Consider the following 18,818-nt stretch of genomic DNA (forward strand, 5'->3'; position numbering starts at 1 on the left):
ATTAAATGGCGATCAATCCATTTACGTCATGTGCAGGATGCTCGAAAGTTGTATGCTTCTTGGAGAGAGGAAGCTATTTCACATGTCGATAAGTCCATGTGCATCACCATTGATGGCATGGACCAGAATACAACCACTTTGCCACGATATAGACGTATCCCACCGGCATTGGAGGGCAAACGTGGACTAAAAACACACTTGTGTGGAGTATTAGTACGTGGATACCGAATCTTTTGTGATGTATGGATTGATAGTTTGCATGACCATGATAGTAACCAGGTTGTTACATCAATCATGAAAGCAATAAGAAAGGTCAGAGATGCTCGCGGATGTTTGCCTAACACATTGCGAATACAAGCTGATAATTGTTGGAGAGAGAACAAGAATAAATATATATTTGCTTTATGCTCTATGCTGGTTGGTTTGAAAATATTTGAAGAAGTGGAAGTTGGCTTTCTTCTTGTCGGCCATACACATGAAGACATAGATCAAATCTTCAGTGTTATCTCTGGTGAGTTGAAGGCAATGGATGTTTTGACAATGGAGGATATGCTATTTCCAATTGGGAAAAAAATTGGAGGTTCTCACAAGGAAGAATCAGAAGTGGCTATCTTAGAGAGGATGGTAGATTGGAGAGCATTCATAGAGCCACATTTACAAACAGGAGATGATGCCCTAATAGGACACACAAATCCACACTACTTTCGGTTTCACATGCACAACAATATTCCATTGATGCAATGGAAGCACTACTCAGTAGATGGAGATCATTTATGGAGTGAGTCATATGCTTTATTACAACGAATAATTCCATTGGAGGAAACTAGATTTGTTCTTGCAAAAAACAAATCACTTGACATAGATGAAATGAAAGGCTTGAAAGCCTTCATTAAACATCTTCAAAGTATGATGCAAAAATATCCTGAGCAATCAACTAAGAATTTGGAGACAATTAAATCAATTGAAGCACTTATCCAATCTTTAGAAAGACAAGAAAACTTAATGAGCATTGAATACTCTGAATCCTTTTGGCCGAAACAAGCTAGGTCACCAAGTTTTCCTTTGGATATAAATATGTTAGTAGATATGCAGGAAGCAGAGGAATGCCTTTTACCTCCAAAATATTGTGGTAGGAAGGGAGACAAACCCTTACCAGAGTTTATACCATCTAATGAGATTGAAGAGGGTCTATTTGTTGCAGTTTGGGCATCTGATCCGGGTTTAGAGTTGGATGACCAAGGTGGCCCAATTTGGGTTGCAAAGGTTGCTAAGATAGAAAGGGATGACAAGGGAACTCCTATAACATTTACAGCTTTATGGTATGAACCAAAGCCATTGAAAAATCTCCCGAGAAGATATACAATAAAACAACTCTATGAGGGATGCTTGCAAAAGAAACGTGAATGGGTTCCAAATAATGAGGGATTAACAGAGGTGGAAGTCAATAGCATTATTCATTGTTGGAAATCGAGGACACAAAGTTTTAAAAAGAAGCTTGGATACAATGTTGAAAAATGTATCACAATCCCTGATCCAAGTCGTGTCCATATTAAACATCATTTGGCAAGACTTGACCCATCAAGCTCAAATACATTACATGAATCTAATGACTCTAAACGAGATTCAGATGCATAAGATAATGTTTTGTATGCTTTTTTCCATACAAATGGTCTATCTATACACCACCAATAAGATAATTTATTGTATGGTTTGTTTTTAAAAAAAGGGTGTATCTATACACCACTTATATATTGAATCCAACAAACTCTTTTTTTTCAAAAAAATGGTGTATCTATACACCACTTATATGTTGAATTCAACAAACTCTTTTCATATGGTGTCATATTTTCACTTCATAGTGTTAAAATTGAACTTGAGTTAGGAGACTACTATTATTATTATTATAGTTATTGGATGGGGGCACCATGCATGAGTTTGGGAATTATAGCTTCACTGAGCCATTTTTTTTAAAATTAGAGGTTACCACTTGACTTTTTACTAGCTTAATAAGGCCATATTTGTATATAAGTGACCCATTTAGTGCTCAAAAAAACCCAATTTTTTAGCTCACTAAGTGAAGTTGAGTGGAGAGGATATGCTCCAAAAAAAAGTCCAAACCAAGAGAGAAAGTCCAAAAATTTTGAATAGTGTGTTTGGAGATAATTGCTTGGAATACCAAAGTAGAACTCAACACAATGCCCCCAAAGAGTGTGGGATTCATTCCATTATGGAATATTTCTACAAGTTGGAGAGCTTCTCTCTATGTGAGGTCATTGTTTGGTTACCAAAAATGGCTACAAGTGTAGCCATTTTTTGTAAGGTTCAAGGACTTTTCTGTATATAGGTACCTTCACATGAGCCATAACTTATACTTCCTCAACGGGATTCGATAAACTTTGCCATGAAGTTGTAGTACACATTCAAACTTCAATATGAGACCAAAAAATTGTGGAATAAGGATTTGGAACGAGACCGTTAAAGCATTACAAGTGCTATCTTGCTTGTGAAGCATGCATCCTAAAGACTATAGGATATAGCAATTTATTCAAAAATATCAAAATTTTGTTTTGTACATACATGCAACCAAATAATCATTCAAAAGAACACTACATGAGGTTCTCCTCAACCCAAGGACACACCTAAATGAGAACATTAGGCATGGATTAACGGGCCTCCAATGTTGTGCTAAAATGATGCACACCCATTTCAGAGCATGCTCCATAACTTTTTTTTGATTTGTTGAAACCAAAACGAATTGAATTGTTGGTATCTAGATTCCCCCTAAAATGGAAGAAGTTTAAAATGTGCAGTTTGTGCATGTGCAAAGATCTTTTAATAAATCCAACACTGTTTACTATTTTGAATTGTTTCTTTTTCCATGCACTTGCTTGCTATATGACTCATAAGCATGCCAAAGGTCATTGCATTTCATAATACATAGCATCAAACCCAATAGCATGCCCTTTGGCCTATTTGTGTTTTGAAGCATTTGAGGCCACATTGCACTCGTTTGGGATATCCAATTCTACTGACATGTATCATCGGAGGGGGGTAAACTGGCAAATTTTGAATTTTGACACCTCCCACCCATCAAATCATAGAAGATTAAGTACTTGCAACCTACCTCTGCCCCCACCCTACAACTCGCATGCACCTCGATGTGACCTTGTGCTATCTTTGGTTTGGCATTGTCATCTTTTGGGTAAGTTGTCTTCTATTCTTTGCTTGCCTCTCACAAGCTAGCTTCTCTCTATTTTGGTTTGGCATTGTCATCTTTCACAGATCATCACCATGGTAACATGTAGCTCGCCATGGCTTGCAAGAGAAGAAAACAGAGACTGCAAGATAGAAAAGTTAAAAATCTTGGTCAAGGCATAAGGAACAAAAGACTTCTTGTGCAAAGTAGCAGCAGGAAGCAATTTGCAGATGCACGCATTCAATTATTGCCATCAAAGTGAAGAACACAAGCTGTGATATCACGATTGGTGCTAGCATTTGAGGAGACAACACTGGGCCATTCAGGTTAATACCAGTCTCGAGTCTTCACAAGCCTGCACCCTAAAGTTCATAGAGTGACAACCCTAACAACACCTCATATTTTTGTGCCAAAACGTTACAAGTATTGCAATGACTTCTGTACTTAGACTCTCTCTCCTTTTCTTGTGTTCTATTGAAACCCATAGACTACTCAAATTGGGATGATCGGGCATTGCTTCCGCTCTGTGTGCATCTCTCTAGAGTTTCTCCAAATAACAAGGACATCTATAGAAAGCAGATGGGATGCAAGATGTTTGACAAGCACATCATACACATGCTTGATACAACGTATGTTAGTGGTTGCCCAAACCATCTCAGTGGTTGTTTGTGATTGATCTTTGGGATAGTTTACTTGTTTCATTTCTTGATACAATGCAGGTCAGTGGTTGCCTAAACTAGCCCCGTGATTGTTTGTGATTGAGCTTTAGGATAGTTTACTAGACTAGCCTGGACTTAATGTGATTGTCCTAAAATAGCCTGGTGGTTGGAATATCATGCAACCGTGGTTGGTTTAGCTCAAACATCACCAAGCTATCTTGGACTTAATGTGATTGTCCTAAATGAGCTCGGTGGTTGGAACGTCATGCAATCATGGTTGGTCAGCTCAAACACCAGTTATGTGATTGTCTTGAGCCAGTGTGGTTGAACAGAAAGTAACAACAATATATTTTGCAATAAAATAAAAATATATTGTTATTTTACAAAACCAGTCTGGTAGTTGGAACATCATGCAATCGTGGCTGATTCAGCTCAAACACCTGTGGATTTGTGGTCACAGCTCAGTGGTTGAAATTACTATGTTTCTTAGTACTTAAATTAGTTCAATTTAATTTCATATGCTGTATTTTGTTTTTGCACATACGGTATTTTGTTTTTTTTTCCTCGTATTGCAAAAAGGGAGGCTACATGTTGGGTCAGTAGATAGATTGTATCTCAATTTTATGGATCAAAATCCTAACATTTTAATTGGCCAGAGGAGCTTTGAGCATTAGAAGCCCTGGTACACTAGGAAACTCAAAGACAAGAATGTTTGTTGTTTCCAATTTGCCAAACACACATAGGCTTTGACCTATGCAAGCAAGCTATGAATGACTTGAGATCTAGTCGTATTGGAGCATTGCTCTATGGGGATCAATGCCCATGTCTCCCCGATGAATGTGCAATCTATAGACCACCTAGATCCTCATCATGTGTCGCAAGAAAGGCCACGTGGATCCTCATCATGTGTCCCAAAAAACCACTGTGCTTGTTTTTAGTTATCTAATGGGATGTCATGGGATCCAATTGCATTTTCCTTGGTTGCACACAAGGAAAATAGCTCCCACAAGTAGGCTAGTTCTCTATAACTATTGTTAGGCTAGTTCTCTTGAAGTATTGTCAAATTTCAACCACCGGGCTGTGACCACAAATCCACAGGTGACCACAAATTCTAAATGAATGAATTGCATGTCATTGATCTACTAATAATAATGGCAAATCACCACACTAGTGGCAATTAATATCTTAGTGTGCAACCAACCACTGCATTGGTTAACACTACCACTTATCCTACACTATCACCTTGCTATCCTAAAATGGATCGTATTGTTGCAAAGTGCTATACTAAAATAGTCCCCATTAGGCTGGTTCTCTTTATCTATTATCATAATTCAGCCACCGAGCTGGTGACCACAAATCCTAAATAAATTTCAAGCTATAAAATCGTACTATATTATTGGAGAATGTCCATTAAATTATAAAGTTCAACTCAGGGAAACATTATAAAGTCCAAATGAGTGAAGCAGTCATAAGAAAATAGAACCTTCAATGCAACATTTTCAAATTATAAAGTCCAGCTGAGTGAAGCAGTCATATCTAAGGACAGATAAATGGTGAATTATTACTTTAAAATTGAAGTTATATAGAAAAGTCAAATGTATAGTCAACCCCTATAGTTATATACCCAGATAGTATACAACCAAATTTTACTCTTCTACATTTTGAAAAGAGACCACCATTGTATCTAAGGATGGATAAATACAAAGATAATTTACTACTCTCTTTTTTTTTCAAAGAACACAATTTACTACTTGAGTTGGAAAGCCAATTGTATTAGAGGGGTGGTCAGCCCCTAAAAAGTTTAGGGTAATATATATCCAAAATTCCAAGAGATCAAGTCTGAGATATTTGAAGCACTTTATATTTACACAAGGATTCTAGGACAAGGGCTTCACACTTCACACAATGGGAGACTTCAATAACATACTTTGCAAACTATGGGTTCTTATATTATTGAAAGCCTTCCCACATTTCCTCCTACAATATGACCATCTTGTGAATGACACTCTTAAAGGCCTTCCATCTTTGTTCCTTCGATGTTCCTTCACTCGAGACATGTCGAGTTTTTTAACTAGTTTGCTCTCCTACTATCCAAGCTGTAATTGTTCACATATTCTAATCAATCAAATCAAGCTACCTTAACATGGTCAACAATGTAATCCAATGAGATCTTTTCCATCTTTGAAGACCCGTGTACCAATAGATTCCCCACATATTAAGATTGACTTTTAGGCTTTGCACTTGCTGATGCATGAGAATCAATCTTTCTTTTGCCCATCTCTCAATACTAGTTACTTTCCCTACTGGGAGGGACAAGTTTGATCACATTTTTCTTTTAAAGAACCTTGCTCCAAGAATCAGGTACTATTCATTCATGGAGTTTTAGAATGTTTTTAGTTTTCAACTCAAATCAGGGTCTATCAGAGCAACTTGCATGGAGATTCAGGTGAGAAAACTATTAAAACAATGCAAGACAATGAAAATAATGAGATTTTATGATGCAACTTTGAAGAAGCAGTTAATTTGTAGTTTGTTTTGGTAATTTTGTTGTTTTCTTTTAATACATGATTTAAAAGAGGAAGAAAGATTTTTTTGTATTAAAAGATACACTCTTACTATTGAGTTTTTTTTATAGAAGATGGTTAGAAATAGATTTGCAGTTGTTTGGAAGCATATAATTAGTATTGGAGAAAAATCCATCAATTTCAATATCCTGGATTACAAGAGGGACCGTTGAGGAGGACAAGTTTGATCACGTTTTTTCTTCAAATATCCCTATGAGGTATTGTTCATTCACATAGTTTAACAGTGTTTGATGATAAGTAAATGTTTTTTTGAATTTGTAGATTTCAATCGCTAGATTTTGCATGCAATTGGGGTTTTCATTTTTGCTTGGTTTGATACTTTTTCGAGAAACATGTCATGTTTGTATATTATTTATTGATGTCAATTTTATATTATATCAGGTGGAAAGTGCATGAAATCATGCAAGCCACTCAGAATTAAAAAAAGGTGGATATCCATTTTGAAATAGATGCAGATAATGCACTATTTTTAAAGAGAAACGATTCCTCCTTATTGAAGTGAAAGTGATTCAGTAGCTCTTCGAAATCAAGGAAAAGCACATATGGATTTGTGGTTAGAAGGGAAAATATATCCAGTAGACCCACAAACTTGTCAGACTCCTCAATTCCATGGATTGACCAGCTTAATAAAGTTCCTATGTAAGGGTGAGAATGGTTTGTTTTAGGATATTGTCAAAGGTTGATTGGTCATGGAGCAAGTAGCCTTCACAGCCAATATCAATCTTTTCTTAATGAAAGAGACAAAAGGATTGCAATGTTGGAGGCTTGGAATCAACATTTTGTATCATCTATGCAAGCTACAAGTGTTCAAATGTCTGCATATGATGGCATAGAGAAGAAAAATCAAGAATTATTGGTAAAGGTTCAAACATTAGTAGATGCTCAATTGGGAGCTCGAGCACTACAAATGCAATTCACTTACAAATGCAAAACATAGCTCTGAAGGATGAGATCAAGAAGTTAGAAAAAACATTATTATTCATGAAGGATACTCCAATGGGTCGAAGACTACGTAAGAGAAAATTGCATCCAATGGATGAAATATCCAAGAAAAGTGGTCACTGGAAGCGTCAAGTGAGAGCTTGTAGGAGTGTTTCAGAACTCATGTCTATCCATGATGAACACTATGGTGCTATGGGTGAAGTGTTTACAAAAAAAAGGTTGGAGTCTATTATACAACATCCAAAATTCAAAAGCCTAAAATCAAAGATAACATCTGAGTCAATAAACAAAGTTGTGGAGCATTTCAATGCAACTAGTGCACAGGGAGGTTGTGATACTGCAGGGATAAGTACAAGGGCATATCGGCTCATATTTAAGAGCTTAAAAACAAAATAGGATTATATTTTTGTTGGATTAGAACTATAATAACTCCAATAACCAGGCAATCTTTTAGAACTATAATAACTCTAATAACCAGCATGGTGGTTCCAAGGAAACTATCATAAATTGCAAATATCTAATTTTCCTTATCTTGGAACTAAAATAGCTCCAAGAACATGTGCGGTGGTTGAGAAATTGTTGCACAAGGAGTAATATGACTAAAATGCAACAAGGAGTAGTATTACTCCTTGTTGCAAAAGGAGTAATATGACTAAAATATCTCCAAAATAAGACTATTTCCCCTCGTTTAGTACTAAAATAGCTCCAACATCTAGCACAGTGGTTGTGGATATGGACCTTGAGGGGCCCCCTTTAGAGATTGACATGCCATGCTGCTCTTCATGCCAACGTGGTAGTCTCTCCATGCCAATATCATTGCTCGAACTAGCACGATGGCCAATGCAATAAAAGATTGTGTTACGCAGCAATGGCGAAGCTACGTAATGACATGTGGCAAGAAAAAAATGTGTGCTATAGTCAAGCCAACGTGGTTGTGCTCGACGAACCAACATGGTTTCCAATGCAATGAAAGATTGTGTTACGGAGTGATAGATGGCAAAGCTGTGCACTGAAAGATGGCAAGGCAAAAGCTGTATGATGTAGTTAAGTGAGAGGAAGAGCAATAGTCTCTATGTTCATCAGTAAATTAGAATGTTAGAATTTTTTGATGATTGAGAAAGTCTACCATGGCAATTATCTAATTGCATGTCATGGCTAGACGATGGCGTATATGATCCCTATGCTAGGTTGGGTTACCATAACAAGCTGGCTGTATGCCCCACCACTCCTCCCTCCTCATCCCATTGAATTATTATGATCTTAGCTCCGATGATCAAAAAATCTTCCCATGGCAACCATCTAATCACACGTCATGGCTAGACAATGATGTAAATGACTGCCTACACTAGGCTAGGCTACCAGCAAGCTGGGTGCATGTGCCACTACTCCTCCCTCCTCGTCCCATTGAATTATTATGATCTTGGCTCCGATGACCGAGAATTCTCCCATGGCAACCATCTAATCACATGTCATGGTGGCTAGACGATGATGTATATGACCGCCTATATGCTAGGCTGGGCTACCATGTATGTCTATATATGTACATGTACATGTACATATATATATATATATAGCAAAATCCAGTGGGTGGATTGTGTGCTCTTAGCAAGTGATAGGGACCCAAAGTCACAAACAAATGGAAAAAGAGTGGTAGGGTGGCAAGTCTAGCTATATAAAGGCCTTAAGGAAAGAGAAACAATTCACCGCAGCCAGGAAAATCCATCTCCTACCCCCACACTCTCTCCAAGCCCCCTTCCATCCTTGTGATGAATCTTCTCTTGCAACCTCGATGCCCCTTCATAATGCTTCCCAAGTCATGGGATCCATTTTTTGCCTTAGCTCTCCATCCTGCAACACTCCACCAGCCATAGCCATGACCAAGGGAGTTGCAGGATGGGGAGCTAAGGGAAATGTGTCATCGTTGTTCTGCAAGGTGCACTGGGAGAGAACTCAACTTGGTGATGAGCCTCTCATAATTGAGCACAACCTTCAGCACTGGGGAAGGAGAACTCAACTTGGTGATCAGCTCTAATACACTGAGAGGATGCTTCAGTGTGTTGGATCTCACCACTAGATTGAGTTCCTTGTCCGCTATCGAATGTTGTGCTCAATTGAGCTCACGGCCAAGTTGAGTTCCCTCTACCAATGCCTTGAAAGAAGTTGCTATGAAGAAGGTTATGTTCAATTATGAGGTGATTGTATTGTCCCCAGCATACAAGGAGTTTTGGGTCAAAAATTGTAAGAAAGTCATAAGTACAATAGCACTACGAGGTGCTCGTATTGTCCCCTGCATATGAGACACCAATAAGAAAGTTTAACAAGGGCAAAAAGTGGCACCAAGTCCTACCACATCGGTGGTCTTGACAAGTGCTAAAAGTGTTTAAAGACGTGTCACAAAGACAAAGTTCTAGCATCTTTGGATGTGATCTATTTTGTTAAAGGCTTGCTTCAGGTGTAATTTAGTTTGTTTCAATTTAGATGTTATACTATTATCGCAAAAACTATTATTTTGTTGCAATTTCAATGTAGTACCATTATCGCCAAAACTATTGTTGTTGTTACTTCAGTAGTAAAAGTGGCTCTAAAGAAGCACAAATGGCATATTTTTGCCCTCATTTACATTTTACTACAACCATAGGGATCATTGCACAAGAAACTGTTGAAAACATTGTTGTTACTGTAGTGAAAATGGTTCACAAATGCCCTCATTTAGGATTTACTACAACTAGTGCAGCCGGTGCGATTGTTGCACAAGCAATTATTGCAAAAGGACCAAAATAGCTCTACAATAGGACTACATTTTCCTTAGCTTGGAACTAAAATACCACTAAAATAGCTCTAAGAACTACCAAAATTTGTTGCACGAGGACTAGTAGGACTAAAATAGCTTCAAAATAGGAGTGTGTTTTCTTTGGTTTAGAACTATAATAACTAGAATAACTAGCACGGTGGTTTAGAACTATAATAACTGCAATAACTAGGGTGGTGGTTGCAAGGAAACTTCAAAATAGGAGTATATTTTCGTTGGTGTAGAACTATAATAACTCCAATAACTAGCGCAGTGGTTGCAAGGAAACTATCATAAATTGCAAATGTCTACATTTTCCTTAGCTTGGATCCAACAATAAATGGCGAACCTGCGCAATGACAAGTGGCAAGGAAAAAGTTTTGTGATGTAGTTAGGCCAATGTGGTTGTGCTCAAACCAACACGGTGGTCAGCACAATAAAAGATTGTGTTGCATAGTGACAAATGGCAAGGCAAATGCTGTGTGATGTAGTGATAGATGGCAAGGCAAAGGTGAAGCTATGCAGTGACAAATGACAAGCAAAGGCAGTGTGATGTAGTCATGCCAGAGCAACAGTCTCTGTGCTCATGAGTAAATGCATATAGTGCCATGTGTCAAGCTTTGCACTATTGACAATGATAAGATTGTCTCATTATTACGCCAATGTGGCAATCATGATGCCAGAAAAACTTCTGATGAGAGCACAGGTCCATGTCACATCGCAGCACCAAAATGACCCCAAAATAGTTCTGCAATTGGCTACATCCAAGCAAATGTTGACCCTGCATGTAGGAATTGTAAGACATTCTCTCTCTATATGTAGAACTTGCATTTAGAAGTTGCATGTTGCATGTAGGAGTTGCATATAGAACTCGCCTGTAGAACATGCACGTAGGAGTTGCATGTTGCATGTAGAAACTCCATGTAGGAATCATATGTAGGACTTGCATGTAGAACATGCAAGTTGGATTCCTAAGAGGGATTATTCCTAGCCTTATGCAAGTACAAGCGGAGCTTTTTTGCTACTCTACACACACATTTTGTGCTATCTAAGTCCATGTTAGCACAGAGACAGCATACCCCCAAATCCATTTTATTACCCATCCTCAAGTTATAGCTTATTCTGATCTCACAGAGTTGGGATGCCATGTGTGTAACCCAGTGGGGTTGTGGAACTTGTGGAATGCTAGTCGATCCTACTATAAAGCCTTGGCATCGTACAATTTTTGCTATGATTCAAGAAAGCATGTATCCAACATTTGTTCGAGCAAAGATATGTGGCATGCTTCCAAGAAGATGACTCTTTGATAGAGTTGGCTTGTAGACTGAGCATCATCAACCCATTCATTGGGATTGAAACTAAGTGGAGGCACATGGCAGTCGATGTGGCTGGGGACCTCCAGAATATATTCCAATGTTTTAGAGAAGATAGCACTTTGACAAAGGATGCGGTCAATGTTTTCGTGCATTATTTTCTCATGCTATTGAAGTGCTCCGATTAGTGTACCTTGGATGTTCCATTCTACACTAGATTATGGCTCGATTCTTGGATAATTAATGATGCAATCCTCACCCAAAGTGTGTATGTTGGCCTCCCATGTGTGACATTGTGGAACTATAGAAGTTGGGATGGGTTCTGAGACATGAATGTGCATGCAAGTCCTCTTTCAAGAAAATTACATCAAAGAGCTTAGGACAGCTTAGGACAGAGCTTAGGACAGAGCGCCAATCAGGTTGGGGATCCAATTTGTTGACCCAAGCTTCACGAACTTGGATGCTGACAAAGGTTGGTAGGAAATTCGGTCCATCCGCCTCAAGTTTTCATATCATGATATTTGCTCCAAAAGTCCTTGATTGGGTTACTAGGAAGTGGTATCACATCAAAATTATACCCATCATTGGAATTTGGCATGGGGGTGTGAATTGGATTATCTACATCTTGATATTCAAAATCAAATATTGGGTCACTTTCTATTGATGGCAGCACAAGTAGTGTCAAAGGTGATGGTGGGGCAGGGAGAGAATCTAGGGACATGGTGGGGGAGAAATATGGACAATAGTTAGTTGTGGGAGGGGAATCAGAGGGGAGGGAGGGAAGAACTTAGCAAATGGTTTGAGTAGCTTGGTAATCCTTGAGTGTAGGATTAGTAAGGGAAGGGAAGAAGTTAGGTGTGAGGGGCTCGTAAGTTTGCGACTACTGGGTTAGTTGAAAGTGGTGATGGGCATGAGCAAAGAGACGATGAAGGGAGTAGATGTTTAGGGAAGGTTAAGAGGGTGGTAGCAACAAGAGTAAGTGAGGTTATGATATTGGCATAGAGAGTGGTTAAATATGGGAAGTTAGATGTGAGATAGGCCCTATGAGATATGGGAAGTTAGATGTGAGATAGGCCATGTCATCCTCTAAGACTTCTTTTTGTTGGTGTGATGGGAGCATCAGCTGCTGCAAGGGTGGGATGTTGGTTATGTCATTCCTTGTAGATAATAGTGATGGCCTTTGTAGAAATGGCAACAAATTAGCAATAACCTTGAGGGGAGGACTACCCATGAGGCATACATATGCAATCAAAGCATCCGTCCTGAGTGCTATAAACTTGGCATATGTAGACAAGAAGATATTTTTCTCATCAAGTCTTGGAAAATTATGCACAAAGTTTTGGCCCCTATGGAACATTCCCATTTGATGTTTGGATGAGCTGATATGATCTTGAGGTGGAGTTGCTTCCAATGAATAAGTACTCATGCTTTTAGGTGATCTTCCGCTTGTAGAGCAGCCACAAGCTCTTGGTGCACCACCATTGTGCATTGTAGTGGGACTTCATTGGTGATGTCTTCCATTACCTCATTCTTTTGCACTAGCAATTGGAGTTCAAGCTTAGAGATCACTATCTTTTGGAATTGCATCTCATCCATCTTTTCCTTATATTTATGGTAGATGGATGTATATGCCTTCTTAAGCTTTTTCATCTGCAAGGTGACCTACACTTGTTGAGGAATTACTTCAGTTGTATTGGACCATTGGTCCAAGACTTGTGCTTGAGAAGTGTTGGCCTCTTTAGCGGTATCAAGTTGATCCTTTAAGATTTGGCGGTCCCTTGTAAGCTCTTCAATGCTGAATGTGCATGTTGCTAAAGACTATTGCATATCTTCAAGCTTTTCTTAGCAATCTTGGAGCTCTTCTTCTTTTTGGATTAGAGCGAGTCGATGCCAGTTCCTCCATCTGTTGAGCATGTGCTAAGGTCAAGTAGTCATAGGAGGTTTGTAGGATTGTTGTAGCTTGTACTGCTGCTATCAGCTATGTTTGGCTCTGGTACAGGTTGGAGGTCACATCCTGCACTGCCTTCTCTTGAGCTTGGAGAGCTTGGTTCAAGTGCAACCTCTTTCTCATCTATTTGCACCCAAAGTGCCCTAACCTCTATGGCGATTCCATGGACTTGATCTTCGGTTGTTGCTATAGTCTATCTTTCCAATTCTCATGCATGTTCCTCCTTAGCCAAGCTAGTGAATGGTTCTGACATTTGAAGCATTTGGCTAGCTCGATGATGGAGAATGATAGACGGTCATGAGGAAATGGTGATACTGCTGATACAATTGGTGCCCATGTAGCCATCTTAATAATTCCATAGTACTTTTTGGGGGTTGTTCCAATGGTAAGTCTGTCACTTGGGTACATTAGTCATCCTGGGACACCAACTCAATATGTAATATGTTACTACCCTCATCTAAAATCTAGGGTATGGGGGAACAAGGTCCATATATAATATGCATGGATTTCCTTTGAAATTTTCAAATATGCAAGGGAAAAATATGAAAAATTCATGTCGCCCCTCCCTCAAAATATAAGGTATATACCTTGAAAAATATGCAAGATTTTAAGATTTGTACATATTTTTCATAATATGTGAGGCTCAAGGGGGGGGGTCTTTTGGATGAGGGGGGGTAAAACAAAAAATACACTAAAATATGAAAACCCATCTCCTTTCAAAGTAATGTAACTTTTTCATGTGTTACCCAAATTTCAAGGTGTAAAGACATATTTAGAACACAACCATGTTAATTTGAATAATTTCTACTCATGGCATATTGTTAAATTAAGCTCATACTCAAGATTTTGATAGGTTTTCTTACTAAAGGGATTTGGCACCCCAGCTTAGTCATATTGTTGATCTGGCAGTAGCTCTCCTTGTGGCTCATTGACTGGCATGGCATTGATAGGGCAGTGCTAGTGCCAATGTAGCCTCAGGCTCTGGCGGCTACTATTGTTGGAGAATCTATATTGGTTGCAATTGTGCGCCGAGCTACAGCATCTCGTGGTGGCAATTCCTTAATTCTTACCAGTTTTATGGCTATGGGGCAGAGTCATTTCTCATTCTTGTAGCTCTTTATTGATGATTATAGCCAATAAGTGTGGAATTTTACATTTTTGTCTTGATGAACCATTGAGTTTTATTGTGAAGAAGATGACTAAATGCTAGATCCAGTCTAGCTACGTACTCAGCAAAATAAATGTGTAGAGTGGGAGGGATCAATTCTTGCTGCACTTAACCCCCAGGATTGTGGATAGGAATTGTGATGCTTTCTTGATTCGAGGGTTAATGATGGTGCGAAGTAATATCCCATCCCTATGGAACTTAGTGAGTGGGAGGGATCAATTCTTGCTGCACTTAACCCCCAAGATTGTGGATAGGAATTGTGATGCTTTCTTGATTCGAGGGTTAATGATGGTGCGAAGTAATATCCCATCCCTATGGAACTTAGTGCCCTTGGTGAGGAGAGGCTGTATTTTGAGAAATTTAGCATCGACAAACCTTGTGGGGTATTTTGCACCTTGATTTGAGAGAGAGAAGGCCCTTTGAATTATTGGACTATCGAGGATAATGTTGAGTTGGCTCTGGTGCACAGTGATGGTGCTATACTTGCCAACCTGTGCATCGCTAGAGTGGTAAGAATGGAGAAAGTCCCTAATGTACATGGTCATTGTAGGACTGTCCTCCAAGGATTTTAGGCTCTCATACAAACTACCCAAATCCCTTTACTCTAAGGAAGCTTGTGTTGCATTGGAAAGAGCATACATCAATGTAGGTGGCCACACAAGCTCCAAGGACTGGGCCCCATCAATGGTTGTGTAGGTCGGTGGTGACCGGGGTGGCATTTGTACTTCTTGTGTTTCCTTGTCATGCATAGAATCATTATCAAAGCTATTGCTCTGAACCACAAACTCTAGAGGGGATCTTGAGGCTGAGGCCTGGGCTCTTTCTTTGCATCCTCTTTAGTGGTGGCATTTTTTCTAAACCTACATCCATGTTTAGATGGTGTAGCATTGATCATTAGATTTATGGTATGGAGGTATGACTCTTGTGTGTGTATTGTGAGAAATCTTATTTTTACACATGCTTTGAGAGTGTGGAATGAAAGTGTGTGGCACAATTATTCATGCAATCGACTATGTGTCTAAGCACAAGCGTGTGAGTACACCTAACCTAGTAACTAGGTAGGGACTAACTATATGCTTTTTTATTTTTTGTTAGGATTTCATAGGGTAGGTAGGACTCAAGCATCACTTATGAGCCCTAGGTTGAAATTGATTGATGCTACCTATATGTGCAAAGACATACATATGCAAGTGAGTGCTCGTGATACAATCTAATACTAACTAAGGAAGACTTGGGGTTCCCAGATCTTCATTTTTGTCGGGGATGGCTTGCATGTTGATGTAGCAGCACTTCAGTCGGCTCCCATTTATGGTTGTGTTAAATTGGACTCCATCCAATGTTTTTAGTAGCACAGCTCCAATGGGATTCATTTTTCTTACTTGATAGGGTCCTTAACCTAGATACTTGATTTTTTCCTTGTGGACTTTGGCATTGTATAGTAAGACCAGGTCACCTTCCTTGATGTCTTTGGCTTTAAGATTTCTATCAAACCATGCCTTTCTTCTACGTTTTTCTATTGTCATGGCATGGTAGGCAACTAATCTGGCCTCTGTATGCTTCTCCAATTGATAGAGTCTTTCCTTCAGGGATGCATGATCTCCCATGCATTCCTGTACTACTATGTGTAGGCTGGGTATTACAAATTTTAGTGGGACCATAGCTTCAAGGCCATACACCAATTGAAAAGGTGTATTCCCTGTACTGACCTTGAGTGTGGTTCGATATGCCCATAAGGCTACATTTAGTCTCTCTGCCCAATTAGAACATTGTGGTTCTACTACCTTAGTGAGGATAATGCATAATATTTTGTTGGTGGATATGGCCTGTCTATTCCCTTGGGGGTAGTAGGTTTTGCTTTTGCTATGGATTACCATAAATCCAGAAAAGAGTTCTTGGATAACCTCATTAAATGTGTGCCTATATCTGACACAATTTCAATGGGGCATCCAAATCGGGTGATCACATTCTTGTATAAGAATCTTGATGTGCTTCTGGCATCTTCCTTTTGGCTGCTTTAGCTTTAGCCCATTTGGTAAAGTAATCAGCGACGGGCACAATGATGTAGCATGCATGTGTTCCCTTTGCTGCTGGATGGATGGGACCCACAAAATCAATCCCCCATTTTTCAAATTATTTTTGTGCAACAACTATTGATAGGGGATTAAATTTCTTGTGTTGTGGTTTAGTAGTCTATTGGCATACATCACAGCTTTTGACATATTCATAGGCATCTACCCAAAGTGTTGGCCACTAGTAGCTAGTGAGGAGGACTTTTCTTACGCTGGCTTCCCCTTGGAAGTATCCTCCTGCAATGCCTTCATGGATTGGTATGATCTCATGAGGCATTACACATCTTCTTAAAACCTAGTCCTTCACCATCTCGTATAGTTGTCTTGCAATGAATTGATAGGGTGCACCTTTTAAAATTAGTTTTCTAGCATCCGCTGCTTTCCTTTCAGGGGGTGTTCTTCCTGTCATTAAGTACCCAATGATATCTACACATCAATCTAGAACACCATCTATTTGAAATAGTGTGGCATCTGGTAAGTCATCTTCTACTCTAGTGGCTTCTTCTCCTGACTTGTTGACACAAGACATGTGATCGGCAATGTAGTGTTGGGCGCCTTTGCAGACCACTATTTTGAAGTTGAATTCTTGAAGCAAGAGGAGCCATTTGGTTATTCTTCTCGTTGTACATAGATGGTTCACAAGATAAATCAATGCTTTGATGGTTGGTGTAAAAGACAAAATCGTTTGCCAATAGATAGTGTTGAAATTTCTTAACACTATACACCATTGCTAAGGCTTCTCTTTCTGTGGTGGTATAGTTGATCTCCACATCATTGATTGTCGATAAAGACTTGTACACCTTTGGAATTTGTAGGAGGAGGCAATTCCATGATGATTTTGATTTTGTCCATGTCAATTACAATCCCATGTTGAGAAACGATGTGTCCCAAAAAAACTCAGTGGTTGACCATGAACTAGCATTTTATTGGATATAGGGAGATGCCATACTCCCTACATTTGATGAGAACTACTTCAAGACATTTGAAGTGGTCTTTTTTGTTCGAGTGGATGCATAAGTCATCCAAGAACACCTATAGAAACTTTTCAGAATTGACTTGAAAAGCTGTGAACATGACTCTCTGGAATGTGGTTGGGGCATTACAAAGGCCAAATGGCATGACCCTATAGGCAAATATACCCCATTATGTAGCAAATACTAGTTTTAATTGGTCTCTAGGAGCAATTTGCACTTGGTTATAGCCACTAAAGCCATCCAAGAAGTTATATATCTCTGATCTAGCCACCTTTTCCAATATTGTTTCTATTAAGGGAAGGGGATATTGATCCCTGATTGTGGCGACATTCACATTCTTTAAGTTAATGCATATTCTTAGCTTCTTGTTGCATTTAGGCACGATGATGATGGGTGAAACCTAAAGACTACTTAGAGGGCACATTGTTCGAATTGCACATCTCCTTCCTTCTCATATATTTACATTACAATAAATTTGGCAAACAAACACATAGTGGTACTGAATACGAGATTTGAAAAAGAACTAACATTGCACACAAGTTTTACATTACATATCATGCCTGCCATGCTTATATGATTACATATTCCATACATGCATCATGAAGACAAATATCAGGCTACACATATCCTTCCTCCCCATACTTGGTATCTTCCTCCATACACCCATCCAAAGAAAAGGAGTAGCCTACACATCATATTAAATACCTTTCTCTCCTTACTTTCACACTGAAATCCTTATGGAGAGACAACAACATAGGAGCAGGTAGAATATAGCCAAAACCTGCTCATACTCTAGATGTACATATCATGCCTTCCATGTTTGCAGAAGTACATCTTCCAAACATCTGATCCAAAAAATGGAAGGCATGCAGAGCAAAAAAGCACATTACATCTATTGCATCTTCTACTATTCACATTAAAGGCTAACATATCTTGCCTCTAATGCTTGCAGAAGTATATCCTTACTTCGATTACAAAAACATAGAAGGATCCCTACCTCTATAATCCGCATGTTTCAGCAAAGAACAACAGAATGTCTTTCACATCATCTAGTCTATGGAAGATGGATTTCTTTTTCCAGCCAGTGCTTGAAACAACTCAATCTTAGTCAATGCTGCTTGATGCATAAACTGATGCACTGTATCACTCAATCCCAGCACTACAATGAACACAAAG

Source organism: Dipteris shenzhenensis, chromosome 7 (genome assembly GCF_047967505.1).
Source record: "Dipteris shenzhenensis isolate YYH24624 ecotype China chromosome 7, Dip_SZ_1.0, whole genome shotgun sequence".
In the NCBI taxonomy this organism is placed as follows: domain Eukaryota; kingdom Viridiplantae; phylum Streptophyta; class Polypodiopsida; order Gleicheniales; family Dipteridaceae; genus Dipteris; species Dipteris shenzhenensis.